Raw genomic sequence first — 8329 nt, forward strand, 5'->3', positions numbered from 1 at the left:
TGCCAAGAATGTCCATCTGCCCATGCTGGAGTCACCTGGCTCTAAGTCTGGGTACCACTTCATCAGCCTGGTTTTGCTCAGTACATCATTAGGACAGGGCTGGGGTACCCTGGCAACCTCTGGGCAGCCTAGTCACCATGTGTGTCCCCTGTGTGTCCTTTAGGAAGGCTTCAGTCCAGGTGTAGGGCCTTCACAGGCCTGGGTACCAGCTGGCTGTCAGGCCATCGCTCTGAGGCAGGAGAGGGCTGGTGGGCAGCCCCAGCCAGACGGGCATGAAGGTTGTAGGGTTGCATGCCCCCCCATGCCTACGTGTCTAGGCCATTGGGGAGGACAAACTCTGGACTGTTTGAGAAGTGGCCGAGGGGCCACGTGGTGACCGCCTGGGGAGACAAGGTAGGTTTACTGAAGATAACGGGAGGAGGGACCACCCCGCCCCATCGGGAGTGGTAGGTACAACCAGACCCTGGACCCCAACCTTTCCTGGGCGGGCTGGAGTCTCTGGGGTCGTTTCCAATCAGCCTGTAACTGTGTAACCAGCGGCTTATCGCTGGATGTGGAAATGTTCACCACCCGGTGGGCTGTTGGGACCCTCCCGCTTGCCCGCCCTCACGTGTCATTATCCCAGTACTCAGGCGGTCTCAGTCTTTGCTCTTCCCGCCACTGGCCCAGCCTTGATCCCTGGCGCCCGCCCTTTGTCCCCAGTTCCCCGCAGCAAGATCAACCCCCCGCCTTCCTCCATGAGGCCCTGATAGCCCACTATGGCGGCCATCTTTCTTTTGTCTTTGTTCTCTGCATTTCACGAGAGAAATTAGAAACCCTCTTCTTGTTTGCCACGATGGGACCCCAAGCTATGACCACTGAACCATCAAATTATTCGTTCAGCGGCCCTCTCCCCCCTGGGGCCTCTCCTTGTGGTTTTGAACTCACCATCTCTAAATGAGGCCTTACATTGTCACTATCCTGCCCAAGCTTTCCTGTAGGAAGAAGTACTGCCCGCAAGGGAGGGTCTTTGGCAGAGTCCACCATATCCCTCTGAGGCACTGGGCCTCTGTACTTGGGAGAAAGGGGTGGCCTTTACACACCACACATTCCCATTTTCCAAAATGGCCACTGCTGGCCTAGCCAGGGCTGGATGGCTTTCTCCGCTCAGGAAGCTGGAGGCTAGGACCAGGGCACTAAGAGACCAAGGGGGAGAGAAGAGTCACGTCTCCTGGAGGGAGGCGAGGGGTCACAGGGACACCTAGATGCCTGAATTCTCCCTAGAGATGATCAGAGGGACACTCTTCTCGCTGCAGGAACAGAAAGCAGGAATCTTGGTCTCTGTGGCCTTGTTCCTTCATACAGCACCGTGGGCCTTTTGTTTTAGTGTGAAAAGGTATGTAACAGACTTGGCCATCCAAGCACATAGCTCAGTGGTAGGTAACAAGCACACACATGGTGCTGGGTGATATTAGAGTACTATCTCCCATAGGTGCAACTCCATGACCTCCTAGCCTGCTTGTTTCTCCTGTCTAAGGGCAGATGGTAGGTGCAGAGGCTCTGTGTGGGTGAAGGAACTGAGATGTCATCTCAAGTCCCTGGCAGGGTATATTGGCTGGAGTCCAGGCCTCTGTCCTGGGGGCAAGAAGCCGAGCAGCTCCTTCAACCTGCCCTGGCCCTGCCCTGTGTCCCACCTGCCGGCCAGGGTCCCTGCACAGCCCTGACAACTGAGGAGTCACACCTTCCTCACTCTGGTTGTCATTAGCTGGTCCTGGCAGGAGGTGGAGGGGTGGAGGCTTGGTCCTGCAGCCAGCAAGGATCGAGGCTCACGTGGGACCACCTGGACCTCATTATTCTTAAGTGGTCCGGTCTGAGTTCGGGGAGAGAGGAGAGAAAGCTGCCCCGCCCCCACCCTCACAACTCCAGCCTGCATACTGGGGCCCTTGGCCATGATGGGGAACAGAGAGCTGAGAAGAAGCCGTGGAGGGCTCAGTCCCAGAAGAACTGGACTGAAGGACTTGGGGGTGGGGGACAGCTGGGCAAGTCAGAAGCAGTTTGTGACTGAGGAGGTGTGGAAAGTCCGGCTCTGGTCCTTCTGTCACCTGGAGTTCCCCTGCCCTTCCAAAAGGTCACCTGGAGTGTTTAAGAACAAGGCCGTCAGGGCTAGAGAGATGGCTCGGTGGCTAAGAGCACTGGCCGCTCTTGCAGAAGAACCGGGTTCAGATCCCAGCACCCACATGGCAGCTGACAACCGTTTGTAACTCCAGTTCCAGGAGCTCTGATGTGGGCATTGCACAGCACAGGTGTACTTACATACATGCAGACATAACACATGCATAAAATAAATAAATCAAAAAGACAAGAGAAGCACTTATCATTTCCCCATTGCTGACAGGTGGGAGGTGATCAGAAGAGCTTTCCCATAGTTCCACTTAGGGAATGAAACAACCCCACTCCATCCCTTTCCAGCAACCGAAGCCCCCAGAAAGGCCCCAGTCCACGGTGGAGTCAGGATGGTATTAATGTGATCACAAAGGGCACTCCACAAAACCCAAGACCTTATCTCTTCCATCCATACTCTAGCCCAAGGACCCCCTCGAGATACCCTACTGGTGACGCTGAACATCTTCCGGCCTACAAGAGAGTGGCTCAGTCCCTGTGTGGAAAGGGTGAGCTCAGGTCACAGGCCAGGACCCCACCCTGAAGCTTCCACTTTGATCGAGCAGAGGCTCAAACAAGGGTGGGGACGGGGTGTCTATTAGCGTTTGGTCTGGTTAGACGGAGCCCTAGGATCTTGACCCAAGGCTCCTGTTCTCTTTTAGCTTGGACACACATAATGACAGTCCCTGCACACCTCTGTGTATACAGAGCTGGGACAAAGCTCCTGGTCCCCTCCTGTGCAGCCACAGAAATCTACAAGGGAAGCAAGCAAGGTACCAAGGTGGGGCAGGGTGGGGTAGGGTGGAGCTGGGCATCTGTGGGAGGATGACCTGAACAAGGGCGCACTGGCAGACTGCTGGCATCATCACCTCCGTGTTTTGACCCACTGGGTGAATATACACTAAATGGAGCACAGATTAGCACAGCCAAGGGAGTCAATTGTGTCCCTTCTTAATCCCTTTGGCTTAGGGTTTCCCCAGCCTGGACAGCCTGTCCGAGGGGAAGGCTGCCCAAGGGCACCCGGGCATCTGTCCGGGGACATTCAGGCGGTGACCAATCCCCAGCCGCCCCGCCGTATGCCCTGAACTGTGGGCCTTTTCCCAGGCAGCCACTGTGGGGGAACAGTCACTGTGGGTCCCCGAGTCTCAGAGAGATGATCAAGGATGGGAGAAGTGATGGAGACCAGCATGCAGCCATGTCTGTGGCTAGAGGAGTTTGAAGGTCAAGACGAAGGACATCTCTGAAAACTTGCTCTCCTCTCTGAAGTCCAGCCTCAAAGCCGAAGACTACTGTGGGCACAGCCTAGCATGGCCACCATCACATCTTGGCCAACCAGCTCAGGACAGGTCAGTATCAAGATGTTCAGGCTGGAACTCTGGGACTCAAAGACAGTAAGTCCTCCATGAGTCTCTGGGTCTGACTGCAGCACTGGAGGGCCAGGTGGGGATCCAAGAGGGTCTCTGAGGACCACTCTAGAAGTCAACCAAGGCCGAGCACCCAGCAGGAGGTAACGCCACCCCATGATGGCCACACAGGAGGTGGTTCCCACCGTCCAGGTCTGAGGTACTGGCAGACTTGCCTGGACAAGAACACCCTCCCCATCACCCTGGAGGGTCCCACCATGGCCCAGGGAACCCTCCCACACAGGCTGTATCTCCAGTCCCACCTAATTCCATTCCTTCTCCCCTCCTGGCTTTCCAGGAGATGCGGAACAGAGAGGCCGCTCCTGGCACCAAGTCTCAGAAGGGTGCCCCTCTGAGCAGATAAGCCTGCCTGCACCAGGGACAAGTTAGCTGCCCCCACGGCTTTGCTCTGAAGGCCAATTGGCCTTGGGATAAGTGGATCTCATCCGGAAAGAGTCTTGTGTCCCTCACCCTAATCCCCAGCCCCTGAGCCCGGCAGGCTGGGAGCTTTGACCTAAGCAAATAATTAGTCCAGGAACTGGAAGGCTCAGGGGGTCGAAGTCAGGAATCCGATCTCTGTCCTGCCCTCCCCACCAACAAGGCTTTGAATTTTTTCTGGTGCTTTCTCCAGGCCCCTCCAGCCTAATCCAGCAAAGATGGGCGGTGGGCTGGGACCCCGACCTGTACCAGAACCAATGCCCAGAGAGCAGAGAGAGCTACGGGTCTGGCTAGTGGGACCAAGATGAGGCCACACCATCTGAGGGTGTGCTGGGACCACCTTGCTAGTAGGGAGCATCCAGCAACATGGCAGGGAAAAGGGACTGGCCTGTGTGCCCAGACTTTCTTCATGTCCCCTGTTGGCCAGGTCCCATGAGATGAGGCCCCCTTCATCCAAACAGGACTCCTGATAGGCCTTATCTGGCCATGGGCAGACCAGATCCCTAGGACCCTGTCTCTTGGCCAGTTTTGGGGATGACCCTCCCAATGTCCACCACCTCAGAAACCCTTCTTCCTCTCGACTCCCTAGTCCTCCTGGGTGGGACTTCCAGGAGCCTCCATCCCTCCCACCCCATACCAGCACATGGCTCACCGCCCCTCCCCCCCGTGACCCTCAGACAGAAACGTTTTCTCCTCAAAGCTGCCTTTCTTGTATCTAGCGCAGCAGAGGCATTCTAGCTACCAACAGCCCAGACATTCAAGTACCAGGCCAGCTAAGGGTCCTCCGCTACCCCCATCCCTGGAGAATACATGGTCATGGTGCCCACCTTGACCGGCTCTGTCCAGGGCAAAAGGACACTTTCTCCTTTGGCCGAATTTGGATCCTCTTCTCCCCATTTTGCTAGTCTGCTACCTCATTCCTTCCATCAGAACATCACCCTCCCTCAAAGCTGGCCTTTTCCCTAGCTGCACACCCTCTCTGGGCATACTGCTCTAGGCTCAGAGCCACTGCGGGTCCGAGGATGGCACCGCATGCCCTAGCTTCCTTCCGCCTCTCAATCTGATCCTGTCTTCGCCCCCTCTAAAGCCTTCTTATCTTAAGTGTCCACTTCGTTCCCACGAAGACCCTCCATCCTTCCGAAGCATTCTCACCAGCTGGGACGGTCCTGGCCCATCCATCCAACAGCCCCCTTTTCCCTTCTTCCTGGAACCTTCCATTTCTTCGTGGTCCTTCCTCAGACAATGGCAGGACAGTCCGAAAGGGAGATAGCAGCCCAGGAAAGTCTGGGCTGGGATATCATGACTGGGGGACGTCCCTTTGGGGGTGGATTCTGGGACAAGAAATAGGGGGCCTTGCCATGGAAACACTGAAAAAGAATGCTTCATCTGGGGCCCAGGCGTCCAAGAGAGTTTAAGGAGGTCTTGTCTTGGAGCTGGGCAGGGCTAGTGCATGGGTACCCGGGTGCAGTGCTTACATCACCCTTATAGTGGTCACTGGGAGCAGATGGGCATTGCCTCACCCTGGAGGCCACCATGTTGCTGTGTCAGGCAACCAACACCACTGCACTTGCCACAGTGTGACCACAGGGTCACCACTGCACACCCAAGGACTCCCAGTAGGACTAGACTTTGGGAATGTGTCTAGCCCATGGAAATGCTTTGCTACAGCAGGAGAGATGGATTCGGGGTCCAGAACCAGCCCACCCAGCACACCAGGACTGCCTAGGTCTTACTTGAAGAAGAGATTCCCATCCCAAGAGGTGCTGCAGCCAGGCTCCAGATCCCACCCTCTGGGGCTGGAGCCACCCCGGGGCACCAGCCATGTCTGGGGTGACTTCTCCCTGGGCTTGCCTGCAGAGGCAGAGAAAGCAGGCTGGAAAAGGAAGTGAACACCTCCTGGACAGACGGCGCTTTGGCCACCTTGCCCTTCCCTGGATTTCGGGAGAGTCGTGGGGGAATTCAGAAGGGCAGAGAGAAGAGAGACGGAGGAGGTCAGAGAAGGCGAAGGTGTCTCAGAGCAGGGAAGCCCAGCGCTGCGTGTTGAGCAGCAACCACAGGGCAAACGTGGCTGGGTCTGGCACGCGGTACCATGGGTGCCTCACCCGCCTTGGCCAGTTCTACCTCCGGAGGCGTGCTGTGCCCTGCTGGCTGAGCTATGCCTGCTACATGTGAGGTTTATGGACAGTGCTGACCAGCTAAGCCCCATGGGCCAAGACAGGTCCCAGAGACAGGAAGGAGTTGGGTGCTCAGTGCCCAGCTTCAGGCACTGCCGAGTCGTCTCCCATTTCCAGGGCACCCGGGGACGGGTAAGGCCTGGATGCTCAGCGGGGCTACTGGCTGTCTCCAGGGGAGAAGGTTAAGCATCCACCCTCCTCTCCTATGGCCCCGCACAGCATGTCTTTCTCAGGAACTGCAGGGACAGAACCCCCACCCCATCCCTTCAGCTCCTTTCTCACCCCAGAATTCCCCCAGTTCTCATTCATAGAGGAACATTTGATTTCAGGGGCAACTAGCTCCTTCCAGCTCCTGCCCCTTCTCGGAGAACAAGAGTCACACAGGGTAATGCCACCAGCCCTGGCAGGGAAGAGGCTGTGGGGAGATAAGTACAGGGAACCCACGGGTGGCAGGTAGTGGGAAAAGCCGTACTTGTGCCCTCAGCTGCCCTCTCTGGCCCTGGCCATCAACTCTGGTGCTCACAGGTATGAATGAGCATTGACTGGGAGTCACAGGGTAGGGAACTACCAGATTGGGCATGGAGATCTTCTGGAAACTCTGAGAAAAAAAAAGGAGGCCCTGGGAGAAGTGAGGGCCAGGGGCGATCATATGCTTCAGCAAGATTATAGATGCCTTCTCCCTAAGGCTGCTCTTCTGGGGGGGGAGTGCTGTTGGGGGGCGGCGCTTGAACCTGGGCCCAGTAATCTCCCAAGGAAATTATGCTATGGGCTGAAAGGGGCCCTCCAACTGCTCATCGAGGGGCCAGAAGTGGCAGAAAAGTAGAGGGGGTTGTTGTTTACTTCGCCAGATCAGGGAATTGTAGCAGTGCTGTTTGGGGGTTACAGAAAAGGCCCGTCAGGCCTTTATGGGACTGGAACATGTTGAGGTGCTGAGGGGGGACCTAGGGGATTCTGGACTGGATTGAAAGTAGCTTAGCTCCTCAGTCCCACAGCAGTGGGGAGGGGGGTGGCTGGTAGAACCCTTGGTAGAGACAGTTGGGGGTGGTTAGGGGAGAGGCAAGGTCCATTCAAGAGTCTGGGAATTCAGGACGACTGGCAGGTCATCGGCTATCCAAAGTTGGCAGGACCTGGGTGTCAGGGCTGAGCTTGGTGAGTTCCAGGGTGTGCTTCTCTGATAACAGGGAGATTGGGGAGGCAACTTTGCTTGGAACTGGGGTGAGCTGGCCTGGTGTGCAGCCTAGACAGTGCCCTGCCCCCACACCTCAGCCTCCTGCCCGCCCGTCAGCCCGCCCTGGCCTTCTGGATTCCATCAGGTGCCACAGTAATCTGGCTGTGACATAATGAGGCAGGCTGGGGTCAGCAGGGTGACCTCTCGTGGCCCCAATGTTTGGAAATCCCCAAATCAAAATGACCCAACAGACAAGCTGGAGAGTAGATTTCCCAAGTGGCCCCTTCAATTACCAAGAGAGGAAAAGAGCAGGCCCCTCCATTACCACTCTCCACAGACAGGGATACCTCCAGGCCCAGAAGGATCCCAAACGGGCTATGCCGGGCTGCAGCAAGCGTGAACTAGGCACCTGGAGACTTCCCACAACAAGCCAAAGGGCAAAGGAGGGGGACACAATCCCGGGGTTCAGGGCCCATGACCCTGTAGTGCCATAGCACCCACCCATAGGCCAGATCAAAGACGGGATTGGGATGGAGTGGGGGCCATATGAGTTCTGTGGTCTGAAGAGCTAACTCAGGATGGTTCAAAGTAAGGGACATGAAAGGGCCAAATGAGGTAGGGATGCAGAACAGCAGCCTCCAGCCCAGACTTCTGAGGGCCAACATGCTGCTTTTGTACCCTCCTCTCCGGGTGTTATTTAGAGGGAGAGAGAGAGAGAGAGAGAGAGAGAGAGAGAGAGAGAGAGAGGTCAGAGCTGAAGACAAGGGGGAGGTCCCCAGGATGATGATGCACGGCAGAGTAGAGAAGATGGGTTTAGACAAGGACCATCATAAGCGAGGTCAATTGCTCTCAGAACACAGTGGGGCTCTCCTAAGGACCTAAACGAAGTTTGAGTCATGAGGATTTTTTTAAAATATTTTATTTTTATGTGTATGAGTGTATTGCCTGCATGTATGTGAGTGTACCCATGTCATGCAATGCCACAGAGGTCAGAAGAGGGCTTCGGA

The sequence above is a fragment of the Nannospalax galili genome, unplaced genomic scaffold, assembly GCF_000622305.1.
Source record: "Nannospalax galili isolate Female #2095 unplaced genomic scaffold, S.galili_v1.0 scaffold1639, whole genome shotgun sequence".
Taxonomy (NCBI): domain Eukaryota; kingdom Metazoa; phylum Chordata; class Mammalia; order Rodentia; family Spalacidae; genus Nannospalax; species Nannospalax galili.